A 20,237-nucleotide genomic window follows, 5' to 3' on the forward strand; every position below is an offset into this window, starting at 1 on the left:
TATCTGTTACTAATTCTATCACAGCATCATTACATCATTATTTATACATTTTCATTGAAGATTGCAACAAAAGTAGCCAGTTTGGGGAGGCTAACACGTGTTTCACAGGCTTAGCTTCATCAGAGCTCTGATGAAGCTAAGCCTGTGAAACACGTGTTAGCCTCCCCAAACTGGCTACTTTTGTTGCAATCTTCAATGAAAATGTATAAATAATGATGTAATGATGCTGTGATAGAATTAGTAACAGATACAAGTCTGTGAAAGGAAAGTTAACGTTTATCTGAGCAATTTCAGTACCTAGAAATAGCTGAAATGAGATAAAATATATTACTATCCATAATACTTTCCAAGACTGCGTAGATATAAGCAGAATATCTTGGAAAAGATTGATACACTGGACAGAATAAGTGGAATTTAAAACCACAACATAAATATCAAGTTAGGACTTCTTAAAAATTAGAAATAACTGTGAAATATATGTATAACCTGAAACAGCTCAGTGAGAAAGGGCTGATTCACTAAAATAGCAGACCTAAGAAATAACTGAAAACGAGTATATTAAAGACGCTGAGAAAGCAATATTATACTGGGAAGAGAAAGTGGAATTAAAACCACAATCGGAGTTTTTTCAAAATACCAGTAAACCAGTATAAAAGAACACAAAGGTGTGAAATTAATCCATCTGCTCCCCCAGAAAAATAGCTCAGTGAGAGAGAGCTAATATCTGAGAGAGAGATACAGCAGAAGTCTATGGGAACTGGAAATGAAATACATCCACATGTACTATTAAAAAACAGCCACTAGATGGCAATAGTGACTGAAAGAAAGTATTGAGAGGGAACCAGAAAATTAATTTGTGAATAAACTACCTGGAGGAATTATCCCTTAATTTTTCTACACTTCTACCTAGAAACTGCTATAAAATATTTCACTGCTCTAAACACTCTCCTGCTTGTATTAATAAAAATTGAATATACTGAACAGCTTTAACACACTGAATCAAAATATAAAGCTGATACTGCTCAAGAATTAGAAATAATTATGAAATATATTTACAAACACATGACAGCCCAATGAAAGAGGACCGACTCACCAAAAAGAGCAGATCAAAGGAGTAAAAACGAATATCTCAGAGATACTGGGAAAGCAATATTATACTGGGAAGAGAAAGTGGAATTTAAACCACAATCTGGTCCTTACAAAATACCAGCAAACCAGTATAAAGAATACAAAGCTGTGAAATTAATCTATCTGCTCCCCCAGAAAAAGAGCTCAGTGAGAGAGAGCTAATAATTGAGAGAGAGATACAGCAGAAGTCTAGGAGATTTGGAAACAAATATATCCATATGCACTATCCAAAAATAGCCACTAGATGGCAATAGTTACTGAAAGAAAGCATTCAGAGGGAACCAGAAAATTAGTTTGTGAATAAACTACCTGGAGGAATTATCCCTAATATTTGATGCTCCCACCTAGAAACTGCTGAAACCAGATATAAAATACCCCACCGCTCTAAATACTCTCCTGATTGTATTAATAAAAACCAAATATATTGAACAGCGTTAACATATTGAATTGAAAAAGTGGAATTCAAACCACAATACGAGCATAAATGTGCCAATGTATCAACACAAAGTCGTGAAATAAACTTATCAGCTCCTCCGCCCCCCCCCCCCCAATATAAGTGGCTCAGTGAGAGAGAGCTAACTAATGGGGAGAGAGATACAGCGGAGACCTAGGGTAAATCTGAAACAGGTCTATTTATGTGTATTATTTGAAATTAGCCACTAACTGGCAATAAATACTAAGGGAACCAGAAAATTATCTTGAGAGAAAAAAACTATCTGGAAGAATCATCCCGAGTACTCGAATTACGAGAAAATCTGAGAGGTGGATACGTTCAATATGTATCCCAAATAAAAAACATAATAATACACGTAGCCCTGTAATAAATATCTGCCAGATAAAAATTGATATATTTACACGTGGGAAATAACCCACCACAAATCACCCAAAATAATCAAATCAGTTGGTAATTGAATGATAAAAACTTTCCTTCCTATGAGCACTTAAAATATAAAAAATTAAAATCACAGCATCACTCTAGTAGCCAGCCAAAGGGAAATCGATTTTAATCCCTAAACACACTTCTATCTTTTCCTGTGCATTTGGCAGAAACACATTATATGTTATATGTATGTATGTCAAAGTCTTAACCTCTTAAGAAATTTTTCACAAGGCACTGAAGAAGACTACCTGGTGTGATTCTATATGCTAAAAAATCCACACAGGTCTGTTCTTTCTTCTTTTTAACAAAAATTAATAAAAGTATAAATTTTAAAACGTAAGGATTCCTTTTTCTCCCTTGCAAAAGATCCTCCTCTCTCCGGTGTGCATCCTCAGTGCAACTCTTTTCCTTCTCGAAATTACCATTACGATTTTGTTGCCCGGATAGCACCCACCGCCGATACAAACAGAATAACGGCGCCAGAACAATATTTCCTTAAATAAAATTCAAAGGATATCACAGAAAAACGTGTGTGCGGACCCTCAACTCCCCTCCCCTGCCCCTATTATCTACTGTATGGTCCCACACCCTCCCTGCACACATAGTCTCCTCAATGAGTATGTCCGCTTCACAGTCAGCCCCTTCTGGCAACAAATCGGGGGCCACTGGTGGGAGAACTCTGCTCACATCTTCCAGCAGTTTTTCCTGGTGGGACAAACTGTCTGCATCCACAGCTCCTTCCAGCAGTTTAAACTGGGCCTTGTGAGGTGATGACTCTGGAGCAAGTTCCGGAGCTGGTGATGGAAGCTGTTCCAGGAGCTGCCATTCAGCATCTACCCAGCGGCTCTGCTCTTTCCACCATGGGGTATCAAGCTTTTTACAATCAAAGGCATATTACTGCGCTATTTCAAAACAGTCTCTCAGTTCTCTCAGCAGCATCCAAGGACTCGTATCGGGACCCCAGCCTAGAAACATGGCACGATACATTCCAACAACATTGCTCTCATCGTCTCGTGCATAGATGAGCCGCTTGATCATCTCCCTGCGGGAATTGTTGGGGCAGGAGATACCTTGCCACTGACATTCTGTAGTGAGTTCTTCTGGGCTCATAAGGCTAAACGGGTTCTTCTGGGCTCAACACCATATGGGTCAGAATACTCACTGGGCTCTTCTGGTGCTGTAGGGGATTGGTACTCTGCAGTCTCCCTGACTGCGACACATCCTACAGTCTCCCTGGTGCTAGCAGAGATGTCACCTCTCTGAGCATCGGTGGTAGTGTCCAGGGCCAGCTCATTATTCACAACCAAGCTGACACTCACTTGGATTCCTCTGTCTGCTTCCAAGACAGGGAACTGTGCATGACGCGGTCCGGTGAAATTCGCGTCAGCGGTCATTTGGGACCTCTGTCCCTTATTAGGCTCCCCATGATTGATAACAGAGTCCACATCTTGATCCAACACATTATTTACTTCCGCAGACAGTAAAAGTTCAGTACGAACCGTGTTTGACTTTGGTGCAGAGTCGTTTGTAATGTCCAGTGCTGACTGAGCCCCTGGGGTAGGATTGGGTACTTGTTTCCTATCTGGGCGCCCATCGCGGCCATCGCGGGTACATCGCATGTCATTATAATGACATGCGATGGGCCAGACGCGATGCCCGCGATTTTCCCATAGGGAACAATGTTAAATGCCTCAATTTACCCGCGATGACCGCGATTTACCATAGGAAACAATGTTAAATGGATCAATTTCCCCAAATTATCATAGGGAACAATGGGAAATGTGGCAAAAACACCCCTGAACATAAAAATGTCCCCCCAAAAGTAGTTGACGCCACCCCGCCATCAACGTGAACCCGAAGCGTGGCGAGCGCAGCGAGCCCGCGAGTTGCGGCGGTACGCGTCCTCCGACCTTTTCATGCCCTACTATCCACTAGGGCGTGGAGTGAGAATAGAATAGTGTGGCGAGCGCAGCGTGCCACCGAGGCCGAAGCGTGGCGAGCGCAGCGAGCCCGCGAGGGGCGGCGGTACGCGTCCTCCGACCTTTTCATGCCCTACTATCCACTAGGGCGTGGAGTGAGAATAGAATAGTGTGGCGAGCGCAGCGAGCCCCGCGAGGGGACGCGGATACCTTCACAGTTATACGCGTCCCCTCGCGGGCTTCCCAGGTGTCCATGGCGTCGCGGACACCTGGGAAGCCCGCGAAGGGACGCGTTTACCTGTGAAGGTATCCGCGTCCCCTAGCGGGGCTCGCTGCGCTCGCCACGCTTCGGGCTCGGTGGCTCGCTGCGCTCGCCACACTATTCTATTCTCACTCCACGCCCTAGTGGATAGTAGGGCATGAAAAGGTCGGAGGACGCGTACCGCCGCCCCTCGCGGGCTCGCTGCGCTCGCCATGCTTCGGGTTCACGTTGATGGCGGGGTGGCGTCAACTACTTTTGGGGGGACATTTTTATGTTCAGGGGTGTTTTTGCCACATTTCCCATTGTTCCCTATGATAATTTGGGGAAATTGATCCATTTAACATTGTTTCCTATGGTAAATCGCGGTCATCGCGGGTAAATTGAGGCATTTAACATTGTTCTCTATGGGAAAATCGTGGGCATCGCGTCTGGCCCATCTCACCCTATTTTTTATCGGCCGCGATGCCCGCGATGGCCCCGATTTTACCCCCGATGCCTGCGATTAAAATCGTGGGCGCCCAGATAGGAAATAAGTACCTAGGATTGTCCATGGACTGGTTTCCTCCAGCAGCTAGAGTCCGATCGGCATCCACGAGTGCCCAAATCAAACGTTTTCTACTCTGGCCAGACCAAGGGATATTCCTCTGCATACACACGACCGCCAGGTCATCTCTACTCATCTGCTGGTAATCAGCCATCCTGAGTCTCACACTTGTAAAAAAGATAGGAAAGAAAAACCAAGAGAAGGGAGGGGAACAGAGATTGCATCCACTGTGTGACTTTTAAAACTATAGTAAAGCTCTGAGTTCTGATTCTGGTGATGTGGGTATTTCTCACAAAATTCTACCCACAGTCACTTAAGTTCTTGAAGAGAAAAATGAATTCTCCACCCCACCGCTTGCCACCAAATGTCACAGACCCACCGGTCGCCTGCTCCGATACGTCAATCTGAGCAGCTCCGGCTGTGACTGTGGTTCACTTTGGACACTCGGGTTCTTTCTTTGAGGTACGCAAAGCCAAAACCTGATTTTAGCGCTTGAAACTGCGCAAGGGGTGGCTTGGCTCGCACCTGATCACACAATGCAGTATAAACTAAGGTAATGTTGACCACTCTTCTGAGGCTAATGAGTCTTAAGAACACAGAATAAGAGACTGGAAATATGTATTATTTATTCCTAGAAATACTACAGAGCTTTAAGTGATAAAAATGGTAAGCACACACAAGATAAATGCAATTTCAGAAATAAAAATGAAATAAAAAGAAATGACAGAACTGTATCTTATACGTAAATACAATTCTGGCGTGGGGGGCCTCCACAAGAAACAAGCGGTCACTTCCAGCTCGATGCTGCACCCCGAGAAGTACAACTGGGTATTCAAAGGTACAGAGGTTTTATCTGCAGCCTCCCTCATCCCTCCCACCCTTGGGATTTTTAACCATTCTCTTGCTGAGCCTATCCATAGATATAGGAGCTTTCCCGTGAAGAATCCGTCCCTGCTTTGAAGTAGATTTTATACATTCTTCAAGTGATAAAAGGTAATTTAGTGGAGGGCCAGAGCACCTTTGGCCTGTTGGCCGGACACTATTGCTCTTCCCCCCAATGTGTTTTATGAGGGGTTTCCGATCTTATCTGACATCCTAACTTCAGAGGATTTCTACAGATGGTCAAACTGAGGTAAACAGGCCTCAAACTCAAACCAGGGTCACCTACAGTTTACCCACATAATATAGAAACATAGAAACATAGAATTTGACGGCAGATAAGAACCATTTGGCCCATCTAGTCTGCCCCTTTTTTTACCCTTCAGGTAAACTCAACCCTTTTTAATCCTTATTTCTTTGTAAGGATATTCATATGCCTATCCCAAGCATGTTTAAATTGTTCTACTGTCTTAGCCTCTACCACCTTTGATGGGAGGCTATTCCACTTATCCACTACCCTTTCTGTGAAGTAATTCTTTCTAACATTTCCCCTGAACCTACCTCCCTCCAGTTTCAGTGCATGTCCTCGTGTTTTATTACTTGTTTTCCTTTGAAGAAAATTTCCCACCTCTACTATGTTAAAACCCTTGATATATTTGAAGATTTCTATCATGTCCCCCCTTTCCCTTCTCTGCTCCAAACTATACATGTTAAGATCTTTTAGTCTATCCAGGTAAGTTTTGTTATGTAGGCCACGCACCATTTTAGTTGCCCTTCTTTGTACACTCTCCAATGTATTTATATCCTTCTGAAGATATGGTCTCCAGAACTGGACACAGTATTCCAGATGAGGTCATACCAATGACCTATAAAGTGGCATTATTACGTCTTTTTTTCTGCTACTGATTCCAAGCATCTGACTTGCCTTCCTCATTGCTTTGTTACATTGCCTCCCTGCCTTTAAGTCACTTGAAATAGTGACACCTAGATCTCTTTCCTCCTCAGTAGTTTCCATTATAGTACCCTTGATACTATATTGAGCCTTTGGGTTTTTGAGTCCCAAGTGCATAATTTTGCATATTTTAGCATTAAACTGTAGTTGCCATTCTCTTGACCAATTCTCAAGTTTACTTAGATCATCAGTCATTTGATTTACCCCTCCTGGTGTGTCTACTCTGTTGCATATCTTTGTATCATCATAATAAAAGACCTGTCCTGATTCCAAACATAATAATCACAGGAGACATAACTTTACAACAATATCAGACATACATTGATAGAATAGATAATCATAACAGGAGGCATACGTTAATTTGATCGATCACCTGATCTGATCGTTACACATGAGAGCAGGAGGCTGGGCTATGAGGCATGATAGGGGTATGTGGGCAACACAGCGTCAGCGACTCCCCTGCCATCGATAGTAATAAAATATTACTTGGATAACCATCGATTGTTGTAGCTATCGATGGTCATCCATTATATCTGACTGAATAGGCCGTGGGACAATCAGAACTCGGTGGCGGGACTGTCGGGTGTGGGGGGACGGAGTGAATCGCGGGAGGGGTGATAATCTAATTTGCATCAAGGAGATCGCTTATTGGAAATTGGAGGTATGATAGATGATCTTTGATCACTATGTTGATTTAGACCACCAGTGTAATTATCACACTAATTAGGATTATTTAATCTATCCCACAGTTTATCCCTGATTATATACTTCAATATTTAAAAACCGACCATCGATTTAGAGCTAATCATCTCAATTAACGGTATGTATTATCTTACCTAATTTACTAACCTGCTACATTATGGGGGTCACTTAAAATTCAAAACTAAAAATTAATCAATATCCTTATTTATGATATATTATTAGGTGTTATAATACCCGAAGTTTCTAATAGAAGTCCTACAAATCCCATATTGGGCACCGCTTATTGCCCAAAGATCATTTTTCAAACTAAAGATAATTGGGTTCAATTCCACTACAGGTAATTATTAAATTACCACTCTTTAAATAAATTAAATTCAATAAGATTATTAATGGACCCATGAGATTATAAATATATTTTATTTATTCCAGCCAAAAAGCTTGAACTTACACTACTAATCAACAAATTTATTGGTATTAACCCCTTCCCGACATTTGACGTATATATACGTCATGGCCGGGATGTACTTCCCGACACATGACGTATATATACGTCATGACTTCAAAGTGCCACTGCGTCTAGAGACGCAGTGACAGAGGGACGATGTCTGCTGTCCCTGACAGCAGACATGTCCCTGCATGCCCAGGGGGGGCGGCGATGCCGCCCCCCCGTCGGCGATCGCTGTGATTGGCTGTTCAATGTGAACAGCCATTCGCAGCGTTTTCCTGTGTTACCGGCGAATCAGACGCTCGGTAACACAGGTGTCAATCACCGCCGGGTGTGAGGGGGCATGAGGGGGTCATCGGTGACGACGACACCTCACCCCACCTGCCCCCAAGGCTGTGATTGGTCCGTCGGACCGACGGACCAATCACAGCCATGGCGCGCCATTTAAACTAACGGTGACTGCGCTGCAGACACCATTCCGGTCTGGAATTGCGTGCAGAGCGGTCACCGGCCACTCTGTCCTGCTATACATACCTGAACCTTGCCTGATACTTACCTGATCACCGCTGATCACCGCTGGTAGCGTGCTGCCAGCAGCTGGATGCTTCCTGGATCTTGTGACTTCCTGTGTGCTGCTGCTGCAGTGTCATAGAGTCACAGATAGTGATAAATAGTCAGAGATAGTCAGAGATAGTGAGAGATAGTGACAGAGAGTGATAGAGAGTGATAGAGAGTGCTATATTTTGTGTCTGCTGCACCCCCTTTTGTGCTGATCACTATATCTGAGCTGATCAGCAACTTTTTGGGGGTGCAGAGTTTTTTTTTAAATATATATATACCTGTCAGTTGCACCAAAGGTTGTGCTGCCTGTGCAACTGACTGCTGCCCCCCCTGCTGCCCCCCCTTTTGTGCTGATCAGTTTAAATTAATTAAGATCAGCAACTTTTTGGGGGTCCAGGGTTTTTTTTTTATATATATATACACCTGTCAGTTGCACCAAAGGTTGTGCTGCGTGTGCAACTGACTGCTGCCCCCCCTTTTGTGCTGATCAGTTTAAATTAATTAATCAGCAACTTTTTGGGGGTCCAGGGTTTTTTTTTATATATACCCTGTCAGGTTGCACCCACAGTTGTATGCCTGCTGCCCCTCACTGCTAATCAGTGTTGCATCACTGCATCACTGATCTGCAGTTTTTTTTTTTTTTGGAGAGTGCAGTGGGGTTTTGTTTTTACACCCACGTTGCTTTTGTGGGTGTCCTGTGGCCGCTGAGCGCTGATCAGTGACGTACAATCACTGAACAGCATTTTTGGCACAGGGTTGATATAATTTTTTTTCTGCAGTTTTTTTAAATTGTTTTTTTTTTTGGGATAGTGCTGTGGTATATTTTTTTTAATTGTTTTTACACCCACGTTGCTTTTGTGGGTGTCCTGTGGCCGCTGATCAGTGACGTACATCACTGAACAGCATTTTTGGCACAGGGTTGATATAATTTTTTTTTCTGCAGTTTTTTTAAATTGTTTTTTTTTGTTTTTACACCCACGTTGCTTTTGTGGGTGTCCTGTTGCCTTTGAGCACTGTTCAGTGATGGACGTTACTGACCAACATCTGTGCTCAATTTTTGGCGCAGGACCTTTTTTTTTTTTTTTTTAACCCCTTCAATTTTTATTTTTTTATTGGGATCAAATTCCTGTATAAAGTATTTTTTTTCTGCACTACATACACACTACACACTACATACCCCCCATGTTGAAATAAAGTTTGTACCCCCCTACACTATACACGTGTTGAAACATTACACTTACAGAAACACAAAAATAAAAATGTCATCCCAAATGTCATCCCAAATGTCATCCCAGTCATCCAGAAGAATGTATTCAGCGGAGGAGGCATATGCCATGCTTGCCTCTGACTCTGACACAGCCAGTGATGCAAGCAGGGAATTTGAAGGATTCGTCTTAAGCTCCTCTTCCTCCTCTGGTGATGAGGGACCCCCTCAAAGACGCCCCCGTAGAGCAGCTGAGACCCCCCCCCCAATGATTTTGTGTTAGCGTATCTAGAAAACAATCTCTGCTACAAATGTGGGTCGAGAACCTCTTGTTACACTTGTAGCTGTTTTCTACATGGATATACTTCTAGCACTGAATTAAATTCACATATTCTTCACATATGTTAGTGGATTTCTCACTGTATTGACACCTGTCTAATAGTAACACTTGCTGTTGCTTGCTAATTATAAGTGTGTCGACACTTTGGTGTAGATATGCCCTGCTCAATACAAAGTTGGCTTGTGTAAATATTAGAATGACACGGTAATGGGCTTTAATTGCTTTCAATCATCTAATTATGTCTCAATCAGTCAGCATGTAGTGGTAAGACAACGCATGTATATAGGTAATATAGAAATGGTGCAGATACTATATTGCCATTGGGTTTACTAATAATAAAATGCTGCTCTGCCACCGCATATAGACAGACATTCATCAAAACCTCCAATCTTAGTTTGGCAATAGTGTAGATACTATGTTACTATCGGGCTTGTTACTGATGAAATGCTGCTATGCTGCCGCATGTAGACAGATATTCATCAAAAAGCCTCCGATATTATTGATTCTATGAATCAAGCTGTCAGTAAGTAAGACAGTGCTGACATTAAGCGTGTCTGCCTGTGATTTCACAGTGGGGCAGCAGCAGTAACACGACAGCGTGTAAAGCAGCGTGTGTATACAGACAGTATGGTACTGGTACAATTACATTTCAGGGTCATCTATTAATCTATTTTTATTTCTGATCATTCATAATAGATATCTAACTTATGATCCTATTAACGACCTCATTTGTGATACGCGGGCAGCCCTCACCATTCCATGTTCTGGTAAAAAAATAGAGCCCCAGCCTATACCTATATTCCACTCTTAATTATTTTTTATTAATTTCAATTTTTAGCCCCCTGATTATGCATTAAAATGATGCACTCATCCGCATCAAAATGGCGGTGCGTTCCACCCGTTTTAAGGTGGAACGCAAAAGGTATTGACCGTTTCATCCGCCTTTTTGGAAGCGACATTATCAGCTTCTTCTTCCGCTCCAAAATGGCGGTGCGTTCCACCTATAATAAGGTGGAACGCAAAAGGCTTTCGCTCCCTTCAAGCGATATTAGAAGCGATACGATCAGCTTCTTCTTCTGCTCCAAAATGGCGGTGCGTTCCACCTATAATAAGGTGGAACGCAAAAGGCTTTTCGCTCCATTCAAGCGATCGCCTTATCCACAGACAGAGCGTGCCACCTACTATGAGGTGTAACGCTTGGTGATACTCCGTTTGTGCATCAGACTTTAGAGAAGGCGCCTGCAATGATATAGACATCACTACATTTAAAGTCCATAGTAATGGCTGTGCGTTCCACCATTAAAAATAAAAAAAACACTATTTTCTTACAGGAAGTGATGTCACCAGTCACTCCATATTTATACCCTAGCTGGGGCAGTTGATAGTTCACTTGGTGTTTGGACACAGGAGAGCACACACCTCTAGGAGCCAGAAAGGTAATTTATTATCACTCACTATAGTATAATCTAACACTTATATGGAAGCACTTAATTAATTTATATATATCGGGTAGGTCTTTATCCCTTTATTATAGACCACATCCATACTCCTGTGTTCTTCAAGGAGATCGCATTTTGGATATTGGAGGTATGATAGATGACTATTGATCACTATGTTAATATAAACACCACTACTGTTATCATCACACTAATTAGGAATGATTTAATTTATTTCACAGTTTATCCCTGATTATATTATAAGGGGACTACACTTCAATACTAAAAAATCTACCATCGATTTAAAGCTAATTATTTCACTTTACGGTATGTATAACCATATCTAATTTACTGACCAGCCATATTATGGGAGTCATTAAAAATTAAAAATTAATTAATCTCCATTTCTCATTTGGTATATTATTAGGTATTTAAATACCCGAACCATTCTATTAGAAGTTCTACAAATTCCAAATCGGGCACTGCCCATTGCCCAAAGATTTTTGTTCATATTAAAGATAATCTAATTTGCATCAAGGAGATCGCTTATTGGAAATTGGAGGTATGATAGATGATCTTTGATCACTATGTTGATTTAGACCACCAGTGTAATTATCACACTAATTAGGATTATTTAATCTATCCCACAGTTTATCCCTGATTATATACTTCAATATTTAAAAACCGACCATCGATTTAGAGCTAATCATCTCAATTAACGGTATGTATTATCTTACCTAATTTACTAACCTGCTACATTATGGGGGTCACTTAAAATTCAAAACTAAAAATTAATCAATATCCTTATTTATGATATATTGTTAGGTGTTATAATACCCGAAGTTTCTAATAGAAGTCCTACAAATCCCATATTGGGCACCGCTTATTGCCCAAAGATCATTTTTCAAACTAAAGATTATTGGGTTCAATTCCACTACAGGTAATTATTAAATTACCACTCTTTAAATAAATTAAATTCAATAAGATTATTAATGGACCCATGAGATTATAAATATATTTTATTTATTCCAGCCAAAAAGCTTGAACTTACACTACTAATCAACAAATTTATTGGTATTAACCCCTTCCCGACATTTGACGTATATATACGTCATGGCCGGGATGTACTTCCCGACACATGACGTATATATACGTCATGACTTCAAAGTGCCACTGCGTCTAGAGACGCAGTGACAGAGGGACGATGTCTGCTGTCCCTGACAGCAGACATGTCCCTGCATGCCCAGGGGGGGGCGGCGATGCCACCCCCCCCCCGTCGGCGATCGCTGTGATTGGCTGTTCAATGTGAACAGCCATTCGCAGCGTTTTCCTGTGTTACCGGCGAATCAGACGCTCGGTAACACAGGTGTCAATCACCGCCGGGTGTGAGGGGGCATGAGGGGGTCATCGGTGACGACGACACCTCACCCCACCTGCCCCCAAGGCTGTGATTGGTCCGTCGGACCGACGGACCAATCACAGCCATGGCGCGCCATTTAAACTAACGGTGACTGCGCTGCAGACGCCATTCCGGTCTGGAATTGCGTGCAGAGCGGTCACCGGCCACTCTGTCCTGCTATACATACCTGAACCTTGCCTGATACTTACCTGATCACCGCTGATCACCGCTGGTAGCGTGCTGCCAGCAGCTGGATGCTTCCTGGATCTTGTGACTTCCTGTGTGCTGCTGCAGCAGTGTCATAGAGTCACAGATAGTGATAGATAGTCAGAGATAGTCAGAGATAGTGAGAGATAGTGACAGAGAGTGATAGAGAGTGATAGAGAGTGCTATATTTTGTGTCTGCTGCACCCCCTTTTGTGCTGATCACTATATCTGAGCTGATCAGCAACTTTTTGGGGGTGCAGAGGTTTTTTTTATATATATATATATATATATATATATATATATATATACCTGTCAGTTGCACCAAAGGTTGTGCTGCCTGTGCAACTGACTGCTGCCCCCCCTGCTGCCCCCCTTTTGTGCTGATCAGTTTAAATTAATTAAGATCAGCAACTTTTTGGGGGTCCAGGGTTTTTTTTTTTTATATATATACACCTGTCAGTTGCACCAAAGGTTGTGCTGCGTGTGCAACTGACTGCTGCCCCCCCTTTTGTGCTGATCAGTTAAAATTAATTAATCAGCAACTTTTTGGGGGTCCAGGGTTTTTTTTTATATATACCCTGTCAGGTTGCACCCACAGTTGTATGCCTGCTGCCCCTCACTGCTAATCAGTGTTGCATCACTGCATCACTGATCTGCAGTTTTTTTTTTTTGGAGAGTGCAGTGGGGTATTGTTTTTACACCCACGTTGCTTTTGTGGGTGTCCTGTGGCCGCTGAGCGCTGATCTGTGACGTACAATCACTGAACAGCATTTTTGGCACAGGGTTGATATAATTTTTTTTCTGCAGTTTTTTTAAATTGTTTTTTTTTTTTGGAGAGTGCTGTGGTATATTTTTTTAAATTGTTTTTACACCCACGTTGCTTTTGTGGGTGTCCTGTGGCCGCTGATCAGTGACGTACATCACTGAACAGCATTTTTGGCACAGGGTTGATATAATTTTTTTTTCTGCAGTTTTTTTAAATTGTTTTTTTTGTTTTTACACCCACGTTGCTTTTGTGGGTGTCCTGTTGCCTTTGAGCACTGTTCAGTGACGGACGTTACTGACCAACATCTGTGCTCAATTTTTGGCGCAGGACCTTTTTTTTTTTTTTTTAACCCCTTCAATTTTTTTTTTTTTTATTGGGATCAAATTCCTGTATAAAGTATTTTTTTTCTGCACTACATACACACTACACACTACATACCCCCCGTGTTGAAATAAAGTTTGTACCCCCCTACACTATACACGTGTTGAAACATTACACTTACAGAAACACAAAAATAAAAATGGCATCCCAAATGTCATCCCAAATGTCATCCCAGTCATCCAGAAGAATGTATTCAGCGGAGGAGGCATATGCCATGCTTGCCTCTGACTCTGACACAGCCAGTGATGCAAGCGGGGAATTTGAAGGATTCGTCTTAAGCTCCTCTTCCTCCTCTGGTGATGAGGGACCCCCTCAAAGACGCCCCCGTAGAGCAGCTGAGACCCCCCCCCCAAATGATTGATCCCGTATGGACCCCACCACCAGACAATTTTGAGCCCCAGGTTCCTGAGTTTTTGGCCATCCCAGGAATCCAATTTGATTCAACAGGTCTCAGAGAAATTGACTTTTTCAAATTATTTTTCTCTGATGATTTTATAAATGTAATGGTGGACCAAAGTAATTTATATGCCCAGCAGTTTATTGCTCAAAACCCCACGTCATCATTTGCTAGGTGGACCCCTGTAGATGCAGTAGAGATGATGACGTTTTGGGGTCTGGTGTTACATATGGGCATAGTAAAAAAGCCAGAAATTAGGCAATATTGGAGTACAGATGTTCTGTACAGCACCCCATTTTACCGTATGGCCATGACTCGGGCTCGTTTTGAGACAATCCTTAAATTTTTACATTACACCGATAATGCACAGTGCCCACCCAGAGATGATCCCACCTTTGACCGGCTATTCAAAGTCAGGCCGGTCATTGATCATTTCAGTGCCAAATTTGCAGAGATGTACATCCCTGAAAAATTTATTTGTATCGACGAGTCCCTTATACATTTTAAAGGAAGGGTTAAATTCCGCCAGTACCTTCCCAGTAAGAGGGCAAGGTATGGCATAAAAATGTATAAACTGTGTGAAAGCACCTCAGGGTACACCCACAGGTTTAGGGTATATGAAGGGAAGGATTCAAGAATTGAACCGCCAGAATGCCCCCCCTCCCTCGTAGGTGTTAGTGGAAAAATTGTCTGGGATTTAGTGCACCCCTTCCTGGATAAAGGTTATCACCTCTATGTGGATAACTTTTACACTAGCATCCCCCTGTTTAAGGCCCTTGGTTCAAGAGGTACAGCAGCTTGCGGTACTGTGCGCAAGAACCAAAGAGGCCTCCCAAAAACGCACATTGCCCAAGTACTGAGAAGGGGTGAAAGCAGGGGAATATGCACCGAAAATATGTTGTTGGTCAAATATAAGGACAAGAGGGATGTCCTTATACTGACAACAATTCATGGAGACAGTACCACCTCCGTCCCTGTACGAGGTACCAGTACCCACACCTCAAAACCTAATTGTATCCTAGATTACAATAGGTACATGGGCGGAGTGGATCTTTCAGATCAGGTAATGAAGCCGTACAGTCCCCTGCGGAAAACAAAAATCTGGTACAAGAAGCTGGCCGTGTATATCATCCAGATGGCACTGTATAACGCTTACGTGCTATTCCGTTCTACCGGCCAGAGGGGGACATTTATGCACTTTCAAGAGGAAGTTATAAAGGGCCTAATATTTGGGAACCAGCAGGCAGAGGGCCCCAGTACTTCTAGTACTGGCCCCCGTATTCTACCAGGGCAGCATTTTCCTAACGAAATCCCCTCCACTGCAAGAAAGGGCAGGACACAAAAAAGGTGCAAAGTTTGCTATAAAAAGGGAATAAGAAAGGATACTATTTTCCACTGTGAAACTTGCCCCGACAAACCCGGCCTATGTATAAAGGAGTGTTTTAAAATATACCACACATCTATGGATTATTAGGTTCATCATTTCACCGTGCTTCGGGGGTCTTGCTAATGCCACATAGCACCCACCATTCATTCCACCTGAATCTGTGCTGCAAAATCCAAAAATCACTCCTTCCCTTCTGAGTCCTGCCATGCACCCAACTGGTATTTTTTGGTCACACATGAGGCATTGCCGTACTCGGGAGAAATTGGGGCACAGATTTTGGGGTGCTTTGTCTCCTTCATTCCTTGTGAAAATGAAAAATTTTGAGCCAGAACTGCATTTTTGTGTAAAAAATGTAATTTTTCATTTTCACTGCCCAGTTGTACCACAATTGGTGAAACCCCTGGGGGTTTGAAATGTACACTATACCCCTAGATGAATTCCCTGAGGGGTGTAGTTTGCAAAATGGGGTCACTTGTGGGGGGGTTCCACTGTATTGGTGCTTCGGGGGTCTTGCTAATGCGACATAGCACCCACCAACATTCCACCAGAATCTGAGCTGCAAAATCCAAAAAACACCCCTTCCCTTCTGAGTCCTGCCATGCACCCAAATGGTATTTTTTGGTCACATGTGAGGCATTGCCGTACTCGGGAGAAATTGGGGCACAGATTTTGGTGTGCTTTGTCTCCTTCATTCCTTGTGAAAATGAAAAATTTTGAGCCAGAACTGCATTTTTGTGTAAAAAATTTAATTTTTCATTTTCACTGCCCAGTTGTACCACAATTGGTGAAACCCCTGGGGGTTTGAAATGTACACTATACCCCTAGATGAATTCCCTGAGGGGTGTAGTTTGCAAAATGGGGTCACTTGTGGGGGGGTTCCACTGTATTGGTGCTTCGGGGGTCTTGCTAATGCGACATAGCACCCACCAACATTCCACCAGAATCTGAGCTGCAAAATCCAAAAATCACTCCTTCCCTTCTGAGTCCTGCCATGCACCCAAATGGTATTTTTTGGTCACATGTGAGGCATTGCCGTACTCGGGAGAAATTGGGGCATAGATTTTGGGGTGCTTTGTCTCCTTCATTCCTTGTGAAAATGAAAAATTTTGAGCCAGAACTGCATTTTTGTGTAAAAAATGTAATTTTTCATTGTCACTGCCCAGTTGTACCACATTTGGTGAAACCCCTGGGGGTTTGAAATGTACACTATACCCCTAGATGAATTCCCTGAGGGGTGTAGTTTGCAAAATGGGGTCACTTGTGGGGGGGTTCCACTGTATTGGTGCTTCGGGGGTCTTGCTAATGCGACATAGCACCCACCAACATTCCACCAGAATCTGAGCTGCAAAATCCAAAAATCACTCCTTCCCTTCTGAGTCCTGCCATGCACCCAAATGGTATTTTTTGGTCACATGTGAGGCATTGCTGTACTCGGGAGAAATTGGGGCACAGATTTTGGGGTGCTTTGTCTCCTTCATTCCTTGTGAAAATGAAAAATTTTGAGCCAGAACTGCATTTTTGTGTAAAAAATGTAATTTTTCATTTTCACTGCCCAGTTGTACCACAATTGGTGAAACCCCTGGGGGTTTGAAATGTACACTATACCCCTAGATGAATTCCCTGAGGGGTGTAGTTTGCAAAATGGGGTCACTTGTGGGGGGGTTCCACTGTATTGGTGCTTCGGGGGTCTTGCTAATGCGACATAGCACCCACCAACATTCCACCAGAATCTGAGCTGCAAAATCCAAAAATCACTCCTTCCCTTCTGAGTCCTGCCATGCACCCAAATGGTATTTTTTGGTCACATGTGAGGCATTGCCGTACTCGGGAGAAATTGGGGCACAGATTTTGGGGTGCTTTGTCTCCTTCATTCCTTGTGAAAATGAAAACTTTTGAGCCAGAACTGCATTTTTGTGTAAAAAATTTAATTTTTCATTGTCACTGCCCAGTTGTACCACAATTGGTGAAACCCCTGGGGGTTTGAAATGTACACTATACCCCTAGATGAATTCCCTGAAGGGTGTAGTTTGCAAAATGGGGTCACTTGTGGGGGGGTTCCACTGTATTGGTGCTTCGGGGGTCTTGCTAATGCGACATAGCACCCACCAACATTCCACCAGAATCTGAGCTGCAAAATCCAAAAATCACTCCTTCCCTTCTGAGTCCTGCCATGCACCCAAATGGTATTTTTTGGTCACATGTGAGGCATTGCCGTACTCGGGAGAAATTGGGGAACAGATTTTGGGGTGCTTTGTCTCCTTCATTCCTTGTGAAAATGAAAAATTTTGAGCCAGAACTGCATTTTTGTGTAAAAAATTTAATTTTTCATTTTCACTGCCCAGTTGTACCACAATTGGTGAAACCCCTGGGGGTTTGAAATGTACACTATACCCCTAGATGAATTCCCTGAGGGGTGTAGTTTGCAAAATGGGGTCACTTGTGGGGGGGTTCCACTGTATTGGTGCTTCGGGGGTCTTGCTAATGCGACATAGCACCCACCAACATTCCACCAGAATCTGAGCTGCAAAATCCAAAAATCACTCCTTCCCTTCTGAGTCCTGCCATGCACCCAAATGGTATTTTTTGGTCACATGTGAGGCATTGCCGTACTCGGGAGAAATTGGGGCACAGATTTTGGGGTGCTTTGTCTCCTTCATTCCTTGTGAAAATGAAAAATTTTGAGCCAGAACTGCATTTTTGTGTAAAAAATTTAATTTTTCATTTGCACAGCCCAGTTGTATCAAAATTGGTGAAACCCCTGGGGGTTTGAAATGTACACTATACCCCTAGATGAATTCCCTGAGGGGTGTAGTTTGCAAAATGGGATCACTTGTGGGGGGGTTCCACTGTATTGGTGCTTCGGGGGTCTTGCTAATGCGACATAGCACCCACCAACATTCCACCAGAATCTGAGCTGCAAAATCCAAAAATCACTCCTTCCCTTCTGAGTCCTGCCATGCACCCAAATGGTATTTTTTGGTCACATGTGAGGCATTGCCGTACTCGGGAGAAATTGGGGAACAGATTTTGGGGTGCTTTGTCTCCTTCATTCCTTGTGAAAATGAAAAATTTTGAGCCAGAACTGCATTTTTGTGTAAAAAATGTAATTTTTCATTTTCACTGCCCAGTTGTACCACAATTGGTGAAACCCCTGGGGGTTTGAAATGTACACTATACCCCTAGATGAATTCCCTGAGGGGTGTAGTTTGCAAAATGGGGTCACTTGTGGGGGGGTTCCTAACTTTTAGCATCTTATGGTGCCTAGAAACCTACATGGTGCCTAAAAAATAATCTCATAAAAAGGAGGCTCCAAAATCAAGTAGGTGCTCCTTCTATTATGAAGCCTCTGGTTAGGTCAACGTGCACACTAGGGCCACATATAGGATATTTATGAAAACAAAAGAATTGGGGGAATCAATTTTTAGTCACATTTCTCTAGTAAAATCTACTGTGTTCCTTAGAAAAATGTATTAAAATTGCAAATCTGCAAAAAAAATGAAATTTTGAAATTTCACCTACACATTGTTTTAATTCCTGTGAAACACCTAAAGGGTTAACAAACTTCCAAAATGCTGTTTTGAATACTGTGAGGGGTGCAGTTTTTGAAATGGCATCATTTATGGGGGTGTCTCACATACAAGTCCCTCAAAGTCACATCAGAACTGAACTGGTCCCTAAAAAAATCAGTGTTTGAAATTTTCTTGAAAATTTGAGAATTTGCTATTCATATTTTAAGCCTCCTAGTGTCCAAAAAATTTAAAAGGAAGTTGAAATAATGATGGAAACATAAAGTAGACATATGGTCTATGTTAGTTATTAACTATTTTGAGTGGTATGATTATTTGTCTCACAAGCAGAAAATTTAACATTTTGAAAATTGCTAAATTTTCCATTTTTTTACGACATTTTGGTATTTTTCACAAAAAAAACACAGACTGTATCGACCCAAATTTACCACTAATTTGAAGTACAATGTGTCACGAGAAAACAATCTCAAAATCACTGGGATAAGTAAAAGCAAAAAAAAGTTATCCCCACTTAAGTGATACATGTCAGATTTGAAAAAAAGGGCTCTGTCAGGAAGGCAAAAACTGGCTGCGTCAGGAAGGGGTTAAAGGACTTAATAAGGTATAGTACCTTAAACAAATATCATTTATTTATCAATTGGGGACCATAGGTAAACCCTTGGATTTACATTTGTATTTATATCCACTTCTAGTAAACTATTTGAGTCTATAACCGGACCATCCACCACTACAACTGTACAAAACTATTGATTAGAGACCTAAGAAGGTACAGTACCATCATATTCTATTAAATTATATGCTTAAGAGTGGTGTCTTTTTACACCTATTATCAACTTTGGGTGCAGAGTTTTTTCTCGTCCCCTACTTATTTTTCTATGATATGACAAAATAATCAGATGTTGTCAGAATATATTCATGTCA

The sequence above is a fragment of the Crinia signifera genome, chromosome 2 (assembly GCF_055691185.1).
Source record: "Crinia signifera chromosome 2, ASM5569118v1, whole genome shotgun sequence".
Lineage (NCBI taxonomy): Eukaryota > Metazoa > Chordata > Amphibia > Anura > Myobatrachidae > Crinia > Crinia signifera.